Raw genomic sequence first — 17,606 nt, 5'->3', positions numbered from 1 at the left:
AAGCCAAATATATCACCTTTTGTGAAAATTTAAAGATTTAGGATTTTTGACATGTGATCAAGAAAAAGGGGGAGGCATGTCAGAAATAATTTTTTAAAAATAGACCAATTTCTCAGAAAATGATTACTTTTAAAACTATTTCTTCATTAATATTGTTAAAAAACAAGTTGTGATTGATATTTTTTATTTGAAAAGTCAGAAAAAGTTCTTTGCAAATATTTAATGCATTTAAGTATGGTAGAATATTGTCACTTTTTTGCTCGCACAACTTGGTTACCCTATATTTAAAAATCAAATATTTAAAAAAGTGCTTGTCACATTTCACTGAAACTTTGCAAATGCATTCAGTATGTGTGTAGGAAGATACCTGTATAGTTATTTATTTTTTCTAAGACAAAAAGTGACTCTTTAGGTTACAGACCACCAATTCAACCAATGAGCATTTGGAACGTACGCAAAAATAGTCCTACGCAGAAATTACCCCTGTTCCTCATAGTGCTGTGAAAAAAGTTCTCATCTTATTTAAAAAATTTAAACAGTTTCTGAAAGGAAAAACATTTCTGTACATTTTATAGGTGCATTTTGCTTCTTGTGATGTGAAGCCTAATCTCCATAATGATTTTTAAATATACCCCTATCTTGTGAAAACACTGGGATTTCCCATGCTATTTATAGACCCTTCACTTCCGGTGACCAGTACTGCACTGCAAGTCTGCTAACCCCACATGCCATTCTGAGGATTGTGAGCTGACATATGTAGAATCATGCTGATATATAGTCCTCTGCAGGTTAAAGTTAAGGTAAAGTCCAGAGAAGCCATTGAATATTGTGAAATTAGCATAGAAGCCTATGGAAAGTGGAATTAGTGGTTTTTAGCCTTAAGAAGAAGCCATGGCAAAATGAAAAGTTTTTTGAAATAGCTTTAAACTACTTGAAGATCTTATTAACTTTGCCATGAGAGGAATACACTACAAAAATCCTTCAAAATATGCATTTTTTTAAGTTATAGGTCCAAATTATTGAAAATTGGTCTTTTTGGCTGATTTTTATGTCCTATCTTGTAAAAAGTGTAGAAAATTTAGTAAAAATATCAAATATTAAACTTTGAGGGCTATATTCACCTAAATATGGTGGTAATAAGCACTTGAAATCAAGTTTTGTGTAGATTTGAGCAAAAATTAGGTTAGAAATGAGGAAAAACTCACTTTCATTACTGCGGTTAAGGCCATATCAGCATTCCCCTATGGCAACATGGAAAATCCATTATTGAGTACTTTTTTTGCTTTAGGTGCCCTTTACTGGTCATGTTTTAATGTGAAAACACTGTATTTACAAATTTAAAGCCAAATATATCACCTTTTGTGAAAATTTAAAGATTTAGGATTTTTGACATGTGATCAAGAAAAAGGGGGAGGCATGTCAGAAATAATTTTTTAAAAATAGACCAATTTCTCAGAAAATGATTACTTTTAAAACTATTTCTTCATTAATATTGTTAAAAAACAAGTTGTGATTGATATTTTTTATTTGAAAAGTCAGAAAAAGTTCTTTGCAAATATTTAATGCATTTAAGTATGGTAGAATATTGTCACTTTTTTGCTCGCACAACTTGGTTACCCTATATTTAAAAATCAAATATTTAAAAAAGTGCTTGTCACATTTCACTGAAACTTTGCAAATGCATTCAGTATGTGTGTAGGAAGATACCTGTATAGTTATTTATTTTTTCTAAGACAAAAAGTGACTCTTTAGGTTACAGACCACCAATTCAACCAATGAGCATTTGGAACGTACGCAAAAATAGTCCTACGCAGAAATTACCCCTGTTCCTCATAGTGCTGTGAAAAAAGTTCTCATCTTATTTAAAAAATTTAAACAGTTTCTGAAAGGAAAAACATTTCTGTACATTTTATAGGTGCATTTTGCTTCTTGTGATGTGAAGCCTAATCTCCATAATGATTTTTAAATATACCCCTATCTTGTGAAAACACTGGGATTTCCCATGCTATTTATAGACCCTTCACTTCCGGTGACCAGTACTGCACTGCAAGTCTGCTAACCCCACATGCCATTCTGAGGATTGTGAGCTGACATATGTAGAATCATGCTGATATATAGTCCTCTGCAGGTTAAAGTTAAGGTAAAGTCCAGAGAAGCCATTGAATATTGTGAAATTAGCATAGAAGCCTATGGAAAGTGGAATTAGTGGTTTTTAGCCTTAAGAAGAAGCCATGGCAAAATGAAAAGTTTTTTGAAATAGCTTTAAACTACTTGAAGATCTTATTAACTTTGCCATGAGAGGAATACACTACAAAAATCCTTCAAAATATGCATTTTTTTAAGTTATAGGTCCAAATTATTGAAAATTGGTCTTTTTGGCTGATTTTTATGTCCTATCTTGTAAAAAGTGTAGAAAATTTAGTAAAAATATCAAATATTAAACTTTGAGGGCTATATTCACCTAAATATGGTGGTAATAAGCACTTGAAATCAAGTTTTGTGTAGATTTGAGCAAAAATTAGGTTAGAAATGAGGAAAAACTCACTTTCATTACTGCGGTTAAGGCCATATCAGCATTCCCCTATGGCAACATGGAAAATCCATTATTGAGTACTTTTTTTGCTTTAGGTGCCCTTTACTGGTCATGTTTTAATGTGAAAACACTGTATTTACAAATTTAAAGCCAAATATATCACCTTTTGTGAAAATTTAAAGATTTAGGATTTTTGACATGTGATCAAGAAAAAGGGGGAGGCATGTCAGAAATAATTTTTTAAAAATAGACCAATTTCTCAGAAAATGATTACTTTTAAAACTATTTCTTCATTAATATTGTTAAAAAACAAGTTGTGATTGATATTTTTTATTTGAAAAGTCAGAAAAAGTTCTTTGCAAATATTTAATGCATTTAAGTATGGTAGAATATTGTCACTTTTTTGCTCGCACAACTTGGTTACCCTATATTTAAAAATCAAATATTTAAAAAAGTGCTTGTCACATTTCACTGAAACTTTGCAAATGCATTCAGTATGTGTGTAGGAAGATACCTGTATAGTTATTTATTTTTTCTAAGACAAAAAGTGACTCTTTAGGTTACAGACCACCAATTCAACCAATGAGCATTTGGAACGTACGCAAAAATAGTCCTACGCAGAAATTACCCCTGTTCCTCATAGTGCTGTGAAAAAAGTTCTCATCTTATTTAAAAAATTTAAACAGTTTCTGAAAGGAAAAACATTTCTGTACATTTTATAGGTGCATTTTGCTTCTTGTGATGTGAAGCCTAATCTCCATAATGATTTTTAAATATACCCCTATCTTGTGAAAACACTGGGATTTCCCATGCTATTTATAGACCCTTCACTTCCGGTGACCAGTACTGCACTGCAAGTCTGCTAACCCCACATGCCATTCTGAGGATTGTGAGCTGACATATGTAGAATCATGCTGATATATAGTCCTCTGCAGGTTAAAGTTAAGGTAAAGTCCAGAGAAGCCATTGAATATTGTGAAATTAGCATAGAAGCCTATGGAAAGTGGAATTAGTGGTTTTTAGCCTTAAGAAGAAGCCATGGCAAAATGAAAAGTTTTTTGAAATAGCTTTAAACTACTTGAAGATCTTATTAACTTTGCCATGAGAGGAATACACTACAAAAATCCTTCAAAATATGCATTTTTTTAAGTTATAGGTCCAAATTATTGAAAATTGGTCTTTTTGGCTGATTTTTATGTCCTATCTTGTAAAAAGTGTAGAAAATTTAGTAAAAATATCAAATATTAAACTTTGAGGGCTATATTCACCTAAATATGGTGGTAATAAGCACTTGAAATCAAGTTTTGTGTAGATTTGAGCAAAAATTAGGTTAGAAATGAGGAAAAACTCACTTTCATTACTGCGGTTAAGGCCATATCAGCATTCCCCTATGGCAACATGGAAAATCCATTATTGAGTACTTTTTTTGCTTTAGGTGCCCTTTACTGGTCATGTTTTAATGTGAAAACACTGTATTTACAAATTTAAAGCCAAATATATCACCTTTTGTGAAAATTTAAAGATTTAGGATTTTTGACATGTGATCAAGAAAAAGGGGGAGGCATGTCAGAAATAATTTTTTAAAAATAGACCAATTTCTCAGAAAATGATTACTTTTAAAACTATTTCTTCATTAATATTGTTAAAAAACAAGTTGTGATTGATATTTTTTATTTGAAAAGTCAGAAAAAGTTCTTTGCAAATATTTAATGCATTTAAGTATGGTAGAATATTGTCACTTTTTTGCTCGCACAACTTGGTTACCCTATATTTAAAAATCAAATATTTAAAAAAGTGCTTGTCACATTTCACTGAAACTTTGCAAATGCATTCAGTATGTGTGTAGGAAGATACCTGTATAGTTATTTATTTTTTCTAAGACAAAAAGTGACTCTTTAGGTTACAGACCACCAATTCAACCAATGAGCATTTGGAACGTACGCAAAAATAGTCCTACGCAGAAATTACCCCTGTTCCTCATAGTGCTGTGAAAAAAGTTCTCATCTTATTTAAAAAATTTAAACAGTTTCTGAAAGGAAAAACATTTCTGTACATTTTATAGGTGCATTTTGCTTCTTGTGATGTGAAGCCTAATCTCCATAATGATTTTTAAATATACCCCTATCTTGTGAAAACACTGGGATTTCCCATGCTATTTATAGACCCTTCACTTCCGGTGACCAGTACTGCACTGCAAGTCTGCTAACCCCACATGCCATTCTGAGGATTGTGAGCTGACATATGTAGAATCATGCTGATATATAGTCCTCTGCAGGTTAAAGTTAAGGTAAAGTCCAGAGAAGCCATTGAATATTGTGAAATTAGCATAGAAGCCTATGGAAAGTGGAATTAGTGGTTTTTAGCCTTAAGAAGAAGCCATGGCAAAATGAAAAGTTTTTTGAAATAGCTTTAAACTACTTGAAGATCTTATTAACTTTGCCATGAGAGGAATACACTACAAAAATCCTTCAAAATATGCATTTTTTTAAGTTATAGGTCCAAATTATTGAAAATTGGTCTTTTTGGCTGATTTTTATGTCCTATCTTGTAAAAAGTGTAGAAAATTTAGTAAAAATATCAAATATTAAACTTTGAGGGCTATATTCACCTAAATATGGTGGTAATAAGCACTTGAAATCAAGTTTTGTGTAGATTTGAGCAAAAATTAGGTTAGAAATGAGGAAAAACTCACTTTCATTACTGCGGTTAAGGCCATATCAGCATTCCCCTATGGCAACATGGAAAATCCATTATTGAGTACTTTTTTTGCTTTAGGTGCCCTTTACTGGTCATGTTTTAATGTGAAAACACTGTATTTACAAATTTAAAGCCAAATATATCACCTTTTGTGAAAATTTAAAGATTTAGGATTTTTGACATGTGATCAAGAAAAAGGGGGAGGCATGTCAGAAATAATTTTTTAAAAATAGACCAATTTCTCAGAAAATGATTACTTTTAAAACTATTTCTTCATTAATATTGTTAAAAAACAAGTTGTGATTGATATTTTTTATTTGAAAAGTCAGAAAAAGTTCTTTGCAAATATTTAATGCATTTAAGTATGGTAGAATATTGTCACTTTTTTGCTCGCACAACTTGGTTACCCTATATTTAAAAATCAAATATTTAAAAAAGTGCTTGTCACATTTCACTGAAACTTTGCAAATGCATTCAGTATGTGTGTAGGAAGATACCTGTATAGTTATTTATTTTTTCTAAGACAAAAAGTGACTCTTTAGGTTACAGACCACCAATTCAACCAATGAGCATTTGGAACGTACGCAAAAATAGTCCTACGCAGAAATTACCCCTGTTCCTCATAGTGCTGTGAAAAAAGTTCTCATCTTATTTAAAAAATTTAAACAGTTTCTGAAAGGAAAAACATTTCTGTACATTTTATAGGTGCATTTTGCTTCTTGTGATGTGAAGCCTAATCTCCATAATGATTTTTAAATATACCCCTATCTTGTGAAAACACTGGGATTTCCCATGCTATTTATAGACCCTTCACTTCCGGTGACCAGTACTGCACTGCAAGTCTGCTAACCCCACATGCCATTCTGAGGATTGTGAGCTGACATATGTAGAATCATGCTGATATATAGTCCTCTGCAGGTTAAAGTTAAGGTAAAGTCCAGAGAAGCCATTGAATATTGTGAAATTAGCATAGAAGCCTATGGAAAGTGGAATTAGTGGTTTTTAGCCTTAAGAAGAAGCCATGGCAAAATGAAAAGTTTTTTGAAATAGCTTTAAACTACTTGAAGATCTTATTAACTTTGCCATGAGAGGAATACACTACAAAAATCCTTCAAAATATGCATTTTTTTAAGTTATAGGTCCAAATTATTGAAAATTGGTCTTTTTGGCTGATTTTTATGTCCTATCTTGTAAAAAGTGTAGAAAATTTAGTAAAAATATCAAATATTAAACTTTGAGGGCTATATTCACCTAAATATGGTGGTAATAAGCACTTGAAATCAAGTTTTGTGTAGATTTGAGCAAAAATTAGGTTAGAAATGAGGAAAAACTCACTTTCATTACTGCGGTTAAGGCCATATCAGCATTCCCCTATGGCAACATGGAAAATCCATTATTGAGTACTTTTTTTGCTTTAGGTGCCCTTTACTGGTCATGTTTTAATGTGAAAACACTGTATTTACAAATTTAAAGCCAAATATATCACCTTTTGTGAAAATTTAAAGATTTAGGATTTTTGACATGTGATCAAGAAAAAGGGGGAGGCATGTCAGAAATAATTTTTTAAAAATAGACCAATTTCTCAGAAAATGATTACTTTTAAAACTATTTCTTCATTAATATTGTTAAAAAACAAGTTGTGATTGATATTTTTTATTTGAAAAGTCAGAAAAAGTTCTTTGCAAATATTTAATGCATTTAAGTATGGTAGAATATTGTCACTTTTTTGCTCGCACAACTTGGTTACCCTATATTTAAAAATCAAATATTTAAAAAAGTGCTTGTCACATTTCACTGAAACTTTGCAAATGCATTCAGTATGTGTGTAGGAAGATACCTGTATAGTTATTTATTTTTTCTAAGACAAAAAGTGACTCTTTAGGTTACAGACCACCAATTCAACCAATGAGCATTTGGAACGTACGCAAAAATAGTCCTACGCAGAAATTACCCCTGTTCCTCATAGTGCTGTGAAAAAAGTTCTCATCTTATTTAAAAAATTTAAACAGTTTCTGAAAGGAAAAACATTTCTGTACATTTTATAGGTGCATTTTGCTTCTTGTGATGTGAAGCCTAATCTCCATAATGATTTTTAAATATACCCCTATCTTGTGAAAACACTGGGATTTCCCATGCTATTTATAGACCCTTCACTTCCGGTGACCAGTACTGCACTGCAAGTCTGCTAACCCCACATGCCATTCTGAGGATTGTGAGCTGACATATGTAGAATCATGCTGATATATAGTCCTCTGCAGGTTAAAGTTAAGGTAAAGTCCAGAGAAGCCATTGAATATTGTGAAATTAGCATAGAAGCCTATGGAAAGTGGAATTAGTGGTTTTTAGCCTTAAGAAGAAGCCATGGCAAAATGAAAAGTTTTTTGAAATAGCTTTAAACTACTTGAAGATCTTATTAACTTTGCCATGAGAGGAATACACTACAAAAATCCTTCAAAATATGCATTTTTTTAAGTTATAGGTCCAAATTATTGAAAATTGGTCTTTTTGGCTGATTTTTATGTCCTATCTTGTAAAAAGTGTAGAAAATTTAGTAAAAATATCAAATATTAAACTTTGAGGGCTATATTCACCTAAATATGGTGGTAATAAGCACTTGAAATCAAGTTTTGTGTAGATTTGAGCAAAAATTAGGTTAGAAATGAGGAAAAACTCACTTTCATTACTGCGGTTAAGGCCATATCAGCATTCCCCTATGGCAACATGGAAAATCCATTATTGAGTACTTTTTTTGCTTTAGGTGCCCTTTACTGGTCATGTTTTAATGTGAAAACACTGTATTTACAAATTTAAAGCCAAATATATCACCTTTTGTGAAAATTTAAAGATTTAGGATTTTTGACATGTGATCAAGAAAAAGGGGGAGGCATGTCAGAAATAATTTTTTAAAAATAGACCAATTTCTCAGAAAATGATTACTTTTAAAACTATTTCTTCATTAATATTGTTAAAAAACAAGTTGTGATTGATATTTTTTATTTGAAAAGTCAGAAAAAGTTCTTTGCAAATATTTAATGCATTTAAGTATGGTAGAATATTGTCACTTTTTTGCTCGCACAACTTGGTTACCCTATATTTAAAAATCAAATATTTAAAAAAGTGCTTGTCACATTTCACTGAAACTTTGCAAATGCATTCAGTATGTGTGTAGGAAGATACCTGTATAGTTATTTATTTTTTCTAAGACAAAAAGTGACTCTTTAGGTTACAGACCACCAATTCAACCAATGAGCATTTGGAACGTACGCAAAAATAGTCCTACGCAGAAATTACCCCTGTTCCTCATAGTGCTGTGAAAAAAGTTCTCATCTTATTTAAAAAATTTAAACAGTTTCTGAAAGGAAAAACATTTCTGTACATTTTATAGGTGCATTTTGCTTCTTGTGATGTGAAGCCTAATCTCCATAATGATTTTTAAATATACCCCTATCTTGTGAAAACACTGGGATTTCCCATGCTATTTATAGACCCTTCACTTCCGGTGACCAGTACTGCACTGCAAGTCTGCTAACCCCACATGCCATTCTGAGGATTGTGAGCTGACATATGTAGAATCATGCTGATATATAGTCCTCTGCAGGTTAAAGTTAAGGTAAAGTCCAGAGAAGCCATTGAATATTGTGAAATTAGCATAGAAGCCTATGGAAAGTGGAATTAGTGGTTTTTAGCCTTAAGAAGAAGCCATGGCAAAATGAAAAGTTTTTTGAAATAGCTTTAAACTACTTGAAGATCTTATTAACTTTGCCATGAGAGGAATACACTACAAAAATCCTTCAAAATATGCATTTTTTTAAGTTATAGGTCCAAATTATTGAAAATTGGTCTTTTTGGCTGATTTTTATGTCCTATCTTGTAAAAAGTGTAGAAAATTTAGTAAAAATATCAAATATTAAACTTTGAGGGCTATATTCACCTAAATATGGTGGTAATAAGCACTTGAAATCAAGTTTTGTGTAGATTTGAGCAAAAATTAGGTTAGAAATGAGGAAAAACTCACTTTCATTACTGCGGTTAAGGCCATATCAGCATTCCCCTATGGCAACATGGAAAATCCATTATTGAGTACTTTTTTTGCTTTAGGTGCCCTTTACTGGTCATGTTTTAATGTGAAAACACTGTATTTACAAATTTAAAGCCAAATATATCACCTTTTGTGAAAATTTAAAGATTTAGGATTTTTGACATGTGATCAAGAAAAAGGGGGAGGCATGTCAGAAATAATTTTTTAAAAATAGACCAATTTCTCAGAAAATGATTACTTTTAAAACTATTTCTTCATTAATATTGTTAAAAAACAAGTTGTGATTGATATTTTTTATTTGAAAAGTCAGAAAAAGTTCTTTGCAAATATTTAATGCATTTAAGTATGGTAGAATATTGTCACTTTTTTGCTCGCACAACTTGGTTACCCTATATTTAAAAATCAAATATTTAAAAAAGTGCTTGTCACATTTCACTGAAACTTTGCAAATGCATTCAGTATGTGTGTAGGAAGATACCTGTATAGTTATTTATTTTTTCTAAGACAAAAAGTGACTCTTTAGGTTACAGACCACCAATTCAACCAATGAGCATTTGGAACGTACGCAAAAATAGTCCTACGCAGAAATTACCCCTGTTCCTCATAGTGCTGTGAAAAAAGTTCTCATCTTATTTAAAAAATTTAAACAGTTTCTGAAAGGAAAAACATTTCTGTACATTTTATAGGTGCATTTTGCTTCTTGTGATGTGAAGCCTAATCTCCATAATGATTTTTAAATATACCCCTATCTTGTGAAAACACTGGGATTTCCCATGCTATTTATAGACCCTTCACTTCCGGTGACCAGTACTGCACTGCAAGTCTGCTAACCCCACATGCCATTCTGAGGATTGTGAGCTGACATATGTAGAATCATGCTGATATATAGTCCTCTGCAGGTTAAAGTTAAGGTAAAGTCCAGAGAAGCCATTGAATATTGTGAAATTAGCATAGAAGCCTATGGAAAGTGGAATTAGTGGTTTTTAGCCTTAAGAAGAAGCCATGGCAAAATGAAAAGTTTTTTGAAATAGCTTTAAACTACTTGAAGATCTTATTAACTTTGCCATGAGAGGAATACACTACAAAAATCCTTCAAAATATGCATTTTTTTGAGTTATAGGTCCAAATTATTGAAAATTGGTCTTTTTGGCTGATTTTTATGTCCTATCTTGTAAAAAGTGTAGAAAATTTAGTAAAAATATCAAATATTAAACTTTGAGGGCTATATTCACCTAAATATGGTGGTAATAAGCACTTGAAATCAAGTTTTGTGTAGATTTGAGCAAAAATTAGGTTAGAAATGAGGAAAAACTCACTTTCATTACTGCGGTTAAGGCCATATCAGCATTCCCCTATGGCAACATGGAAAATCCATTATTGAGTACTTTTTTTGCTTTAGGTGCCCTTTACTGGTCATGTTTTAATGTGAAAACACTGTATTTACAAATTTAAAGCCAAATATATCACCTTTTGTGAAAATTTAAAGATTTAGGATTTTTGACATGTGATCAAGAAAAAGGGGGAGGCATGTCAGAAATAATTTTTTAAAAATAGACCAATTTCTCAGAAAATGATTACTTTTAAAACTATTTCTTCATTAATATTGTTAAAAAACAAGTTGTGATTGATATTTTTTATTTGAAAAGTCAGAAAAAGTTCTTTGCAAATATTTAATGCATTTAAGTATGGTAGAATATTGTCACTTTTTTGCTCGCACAACTTGGTTACCCTATATTTAAAAATCAAATATTTAAAAAAGTGCTTGTCACATTTCACTGAAACTTTGCAAATGCATTCAGTATGTGTGTAGGAAGATACCTGTATAGTTATTTATTTTTTCTAAGACAAAAAGTGACTCTTTAGGTTACAGACCACCAATTCAACCAATGAGCATTTGGAACGTACGCAAAAATAGTCCTACGCAGAAATTACCCCTGTTCCTCATAGTGCTGTGAAAAAAGTTCTCATCTTATTTAAAAAATTTAAACAGTTTCTGAAAGGAAAAACATTTCTGTACATTTTATAGGTGCATTTTGCTTCTTGTGATGTGAAGCCTAATCTCCATAATGATTTTTAAATATACCCCTATCTTGTGAAAACACTGGGATTTCCCATGCTATTTATAGACCCTTCACTTCCGGTGACCAGTACTGCACTGCAAGTCTGCTAACCCCACATGCCATTCTGAGGATTGTGAGCTGACATATGTAGAATCATGCTGATATATAGTCCTCTGCAGGTTAAAGTTAAGGTAAAGTCCAGAGAAGCCATTGAATATTGTGAAATTAGCATAGAAGCCTATGGAAAGTGGAATTAGTGGTTTTTAGCCTTAAGAAGAAGCCATGGCAAAATGAAAAGTTTTTTGAAATAGCTTTAAACTACTTGAAGATCTTATTAACTTTGCCATGAGAGGAATACACTACAAAAATCCTTCAAAATATGCATTTTTTTGAGTTATAGGTCCAAATTATTGAAAATTGGTCTTTTTGGCTGATTTTTATGTCCTATCTTGTAAAAAGTGTAGAAAATTTAGTAAAAATATCAAATATTAAACTTTGAGGGCTATATTCACCTAAATATGGTGGTAATAAGCACTTGAAATCAAGTTTTGTGTAGATTTGAGCAAAAATTAGGTTAGAAATGAGGAAAAACTCACTTTCATTACTGCGGTTAAGGCCATATCAGCATTCCCCTATGGCAACATGGAAAATCCATTATTGAGTACTTTTTTTGCTTTAGGTGCCCTTTACTGGTCATGTTTTAATGTGAAAACACTGTATTTACAAATTTAAAGCCAAATATATCACCTTTTGTGAAAATTTAAAGATTTAGGATTTTTGACATGTGATCAAGAAAAAGGGGGAGGCATGTCAGAAATAATTTTTTAAAAATAGACCAATTTCTCAGAAAATGATTACTTTTAAAACTATTTCTTCATTAATATTGTTAAAAAACAAGTTGTGATTGATATTTTTTATTTGAAAAGTCAGAAAAAGTTCTTTGCAAATATTTAATGCATTTAAGTATGGTAGAATATTGTCACTTTTTTGCTCGCACAACTTGGTTACCCTATATTTAAAAATCAAATATTTAAAAAAGTGCTTGTCACATTTCACTGAAACTTTGCAAATGCATTCAGTATGTGTGTAGGAAGATACCTGTATAGTTATTTATTTTTTCTAAGACAAAAAGTGACTCTTTAGGTTACAGACCACCAATTCAACCAATGAGCATTTGGAACGTACGCAAAAATAGTCCTACGCAGAAATTACCCCTGTTCCTCATAGTGCTGTGAAAAAAGTTCTCATCTTATTTAAAAAATTTAAACAGTTTCTGAAAGGAAAAACATTTCTGTACATTTTATAGGTGCATTTTGCTTCTTGTGATGTGAAGCCTAATCTCCATAATGATTTTTAAATATACCCCTATCTTGTGAAAACACTGGGATTTCCCATGCTATTTATAGACCCTTCACTTCCGGTGACCAGTACTGCACTGCAAGTCTGCTAACCCCACATGCCATTCTGAGGATTGTGAGCTGACATATGTAGAATCATGCTGATATATAGTCCTCTGCAGGTTAAAGTTAAGGTAAAGTCCAGAGAAGCCATTGAATATTGTGAAATTAGCATAGAAGCCTATGGAAAGTGGAATTAGTGGTTTTTAGCCTTAAGAAGAAGCCATGGCAAAATGAAAAGTTTTTTGAAATAGCTTTAAACTACTTGAAGATCTTATTAACTTTGCCATGAGAGGAATACACTACAAAAATCCTTCAAAATATGCATTTTTTTAAGTTATAGGTCCAAATTATTGAAAATTGGTCTTTTTGGCTGATTTTTATGTCCTATCTTGTAAAAAGTGTAGAAAATTTAGTAAAAATATCAAATATTAAACTTTGAGGGCTATATTCACCTAAATATGGTGGTAATAAGCACTTGAAATCAAGTTTTGTGTAGATTTGAGCAAAAATTAGGTTAGAAATGAGGAAAAACTCACTTTCATTACTGCGGTTAAGGCCATATCAGCATTCCCCTATGGCAACATGGAAAATCCATTATTGAGTACTTTTTTTGCTTTAGGTGCCCTTTACTGGTCATGTTTTAATGTGAAAACACTGTATTTACAAATTTAAAGCCAAATATATCACCTTTTGTGAAAATTTAAAGATTTAGGATTTTTGACATGTGATCAAGAAAAAGGGGGAGGCATGTCAGAAATAATTTTTTAAAAATAGACCAATTTCTCAGAAAATGATTACTTTTAAAACTATTTCTTCATTAATATTGTTAAAAAACAAGTTGTGATTGATATTTTTTATTTGAAAAGTCAGAAAAAGTTCTTTGCAAATATTTAATGCATTTAAGTATGGTAGAATATTGTCACTTTTTTGCTCGCACAACTTGGTTACCCTATATTTAAAAATCAAATATTTAAAAAAGTGCTTGTCACATTTCACTGAAACTTTGCAAATGCATTCAGTATGTGTGTAGGAAGATACCTGTATAGTTATTTATTTTTTCTAAGACAAAAAGTGACTCTTTAGGTTACAGACCACCAATTCAACCAATGAGCATTTGGAACGTACGCAAAAATAGTCCTACGCAGAAATTACCCCTGTTGCTCATAGTGCTGTGAAAAAAGTTCTCATCTTATTTAAAAAATTTAAACAGTTTCTGAAAGGAAAAACATTTCTGTACATTTTATAGGTGCATTTTGCTTCTTGTGATGTGAAGCCTAATCTCCATAATGATTTTTAAATATACCCCTATCTTGTGAAAACACTGGGATTTCCCATGCTATTTATAGACCCTTCACTTCCGGTGACCAGTACTGCACTGCAAGTCTGCTAACCCCACATGCCATTCTGAGGATTGTGAGCTGACATATGTAGAATCATGCTGATATATAGTCCTCTGCAGGTTAAAGTTAAGGTAAAGTCCAGAGAAGCCATTGAATATTGTGAAATTAGCATAGAAGCCTATGGAAAGTGGAATTAGTGGTTTTTAGCCTTAAGAAGAAGCCATGGCAAAATGAAAAGTTTTTTGAAATAGCTTTAAACTACTTGAAGATCTTATTAACTTTGCCATGAGAGGAATACACTACAAAAATCCTTCAAAATATGCATTTTTTTAAGTTATAGGTCCAAATTATTGAAAATTGGTCTTTTTGGCTGATTTTTATGTCCTATCTTGTAAAAAGTGTAGAAAATTTAGTAAAAATATCAAATATTAAACTTTGAGGGCTATATTCACCTAAATATGGTGGTAATAAGCACTTGAAATCAAGTTTTGTGTAGATTTGAGCAAAAATTAGGTTAGAAATGAGGAAAAACTCACTTTCATTACTGCGGTTAAGGCCATATCAGCATTCCCCTATGGCAACATGGAAAATCCATTATTGAGTACTTTTTTTGCTTTAGGTGCCCTTTACTGGTCATGTTTTAATGTGAAAACACTGTATTTACAAATTTAAAGCCAAATATATCACCTTTTGTGAAAATTTAAAGATTTAGGATTTTTGACATGTGATCAAGAAAAAGGGGGAGGCATGTCAGAAATAATTTTTTAAAAATAGACCAATTTCTCAGAAAATGATTACTTTTAAAACTATTTCTTCATTAATATTGTTAAAAAACAAGTTGTGATTGATATTTTTTATTTGAAAAGTCAGAAAAAGTTCTTTGCAAATATTTAATGCATTTAAGTATGGTAGAATATTGTCACTTTTTTGCTCGCACAACTTGGTTACCCTATATTTAAAAATCAAATATTTAAAAAAGTGCTTGTCACATTTCACTGAAACTTTGCAAATGCATTCAGTATGTGTGTAGGAAGATACCTGTATAGTTATTTATTTTTTCTAAGACAAAAAGTGACTCTTTAGGTTACAGACCACCAATTCAACCAATGAGCATTTGGAACGTACGCAAAAATAGTCCTACGCAGAAATTACCCCTGTTGCTCATAGTGCTGTGAAAAAAGTTCTCATCTTATTTAAAAAATTTAAACAGTTTCTGAAAGGAAAAACATTTCTGTACATTTTATAGGTGCATTTTGCTTCTTGTGATGTGAAGCCTAATCTCCATAATGATTTTTAAATATACCCCTATCTTGTGAAAACACTGGGATTTCCCATGCTATTTATAGACCCTTCACTTCCGGTGACCAGTACTGCACTGCAAGTCTGCTAACCCCACATGCCATTCTGAGGATTGTGAGCTGACATATGTAGAATCATGCTGATATATAGTCCTCTGCAGGTTAAAGTTAAGGTAAAGTCCAGAGAAGCCATTGAATATTGTGAAATTAGCATAGAAGCCTATGGAAAGTGGAATTAGTGGTTTTTAGCCTTAAGAAGAAGCCATGGCAAAATGAAAAGTTTTTTGAAATAGCTTTAAACTACTTGAAGATCTTATTAACTTTGCCATGAGAGGAATACACTACAAAAATCCTTCAAAATATGCATTTTTTTAAGTTATAGGTCCAAATTATTGAAAATTGGTCTTTTTGGCTGATTTTTATGTCCTATCTTGTAAAAAGTGTAGAAAATTTAGTAAAAATATCAAATATTAAACTTTGAGGGCTATATTCACCTAAATATGGTGGTAATAAGCACTTGAAATCAAGTTTTGTGTAGATTTGAGCAAAAATTAGGTTAGAAATGAGGAAAAACTCACTTTCATTACTGCGGTTAAGGCCATATCAGCATTCCCCTATGGCAACATGGAAAATCCATTATTGAGTACTTTTTTTGCTTTAGGTGCCCTTTACTGGTCATGTTTTAATGTGAAAACACTGTATTTACAAATTTAAAGCCAAATATATCACCTTTTGTGAAAATTTAAAGATTTAGGATTTTTGACATGTGATCAAGAAAAAGGGGGAGGCATGTCAGAAATAATTTTTTAAAAATAGACCAATTTCTCAGAAAATGATTACTTTTAAAACTATTTCTTCATTAATATTGTTAAAAAACAAGTTGTGATTGATATTTTTTATTTGAAAAGTCAGAAAAAGTTCTTTGCAAATATTTAATGCATTTAAGTATGGTAGAATATTGTCACTTTTTTGCTCGCACAACTTGGTTACCCTATATTTAAAAATCAAATATTTAAAAAAGTGCTTGTCACATTTCACTGAAACTTTGCAAATGCATTCAGTATGTGTGTAGGAAGATACCTGTATAGTTATTTATTTTTTCTAAGACAAAAAGTGACTCTTTAGGTTACAGACCACCAATTCAACCAATGAGCATTTGGAACGTACGCAAAAATAGTCCTACGCAGAAATTACCCCTGTTCCTCATAGTGCTGTGAAAAAAGTTCTCATCTTATTTAAAAAATTTAAACAGTTTCTGAAAGGAAAAACATTTCTGTACATTTTATAGGTGCATTTTGCTTCTTGTGATGTGAAGCCTAATCTCCATAATGATTTTTAAATATACCCCTATCTTGTGAAAACACTGGGATTTCCCATGCTATTTATAGACCCTTCACTTCCGGTGACCAGTACTGCACTGCAAGTCTGCTAACCCCACATGCCATTCTGAGGATTATGAGCTGACATATGTAGAATCATGCTGATATATAGTCCTCTGCAGGTTAAAGTTAAGGTAAAGTCCAGAGAAGCCATTGAATATTGTGAAATTAGCATAGAAGCCTATGGAAAGTGGAATTAGTGGTTTTTAGCCTTAAGAAGAAGCCATGGCAAAATGAAAAGTTTTTTGAAATAGCTTTAAACTACTTGAAGATCTTATTAACTTTGCCATGAGAGGAATACACTACAAAAATCCTTCAAAATATGCATTTTTTTAAGTTATAGGTCCAAATTATTGAAAATTGGTCTTTTTGGCTGATTTTTATGTCCTATCTTGTAAAAAGTGTAGAAAATTTAGTAAAAATATCAAATATTAAACTTTGAGGGCTATATTCACCTAAATATGGTGGTAATAAGCACTTGAAATCAAGTTTTGTGTAGATTTGAGCAAAAATTAGGTTAGAAATGAGGAAAAACTCACTTTCATTACTGCGGTTAAGGCCATATCAGCATTCCCCTATGGCAACATGGAAAATCCATTATTGAGTACTTTTTTTGCTTTAGGTGCCCTTTACTGGTCATGTTTTAATGTGAAAACACTGTATTTACAAATTTAAAGCCAAATATATCACCTTTTGTGAAAATTTAAAGATTTAGGATTTTTGACATGTGATCAAGAAAAAGGGGGAGGCATGTCAGAAATAATTTTTTAAAAATAGACCAATTTCTCAGAAAATGATTACTTTTAAAACTATTTCTTCATTAATATTGTTAAAAAACAAGTTGTGATTGATATTTTTTA

The sequence above is a fragment of the Perna viridis genome, chromosome 6 (genome assembly GCF_037379345.1).
Source record: "Perna viridis isolate PV_CMFRI_1.1 ecotype Kerala chromosome 6, ASM3737934v1, whole genome shotgun sequence".
Classification (NCBI taxonomy): domain Eukaryota; kingdom Metazoa; phylum Mollusca; class Bivalvia; order Mytilida; family Mytilidae; genus Perna; species Perna viridis.
Note: the sequence above shows the minus strand (reverse complement) of the source record.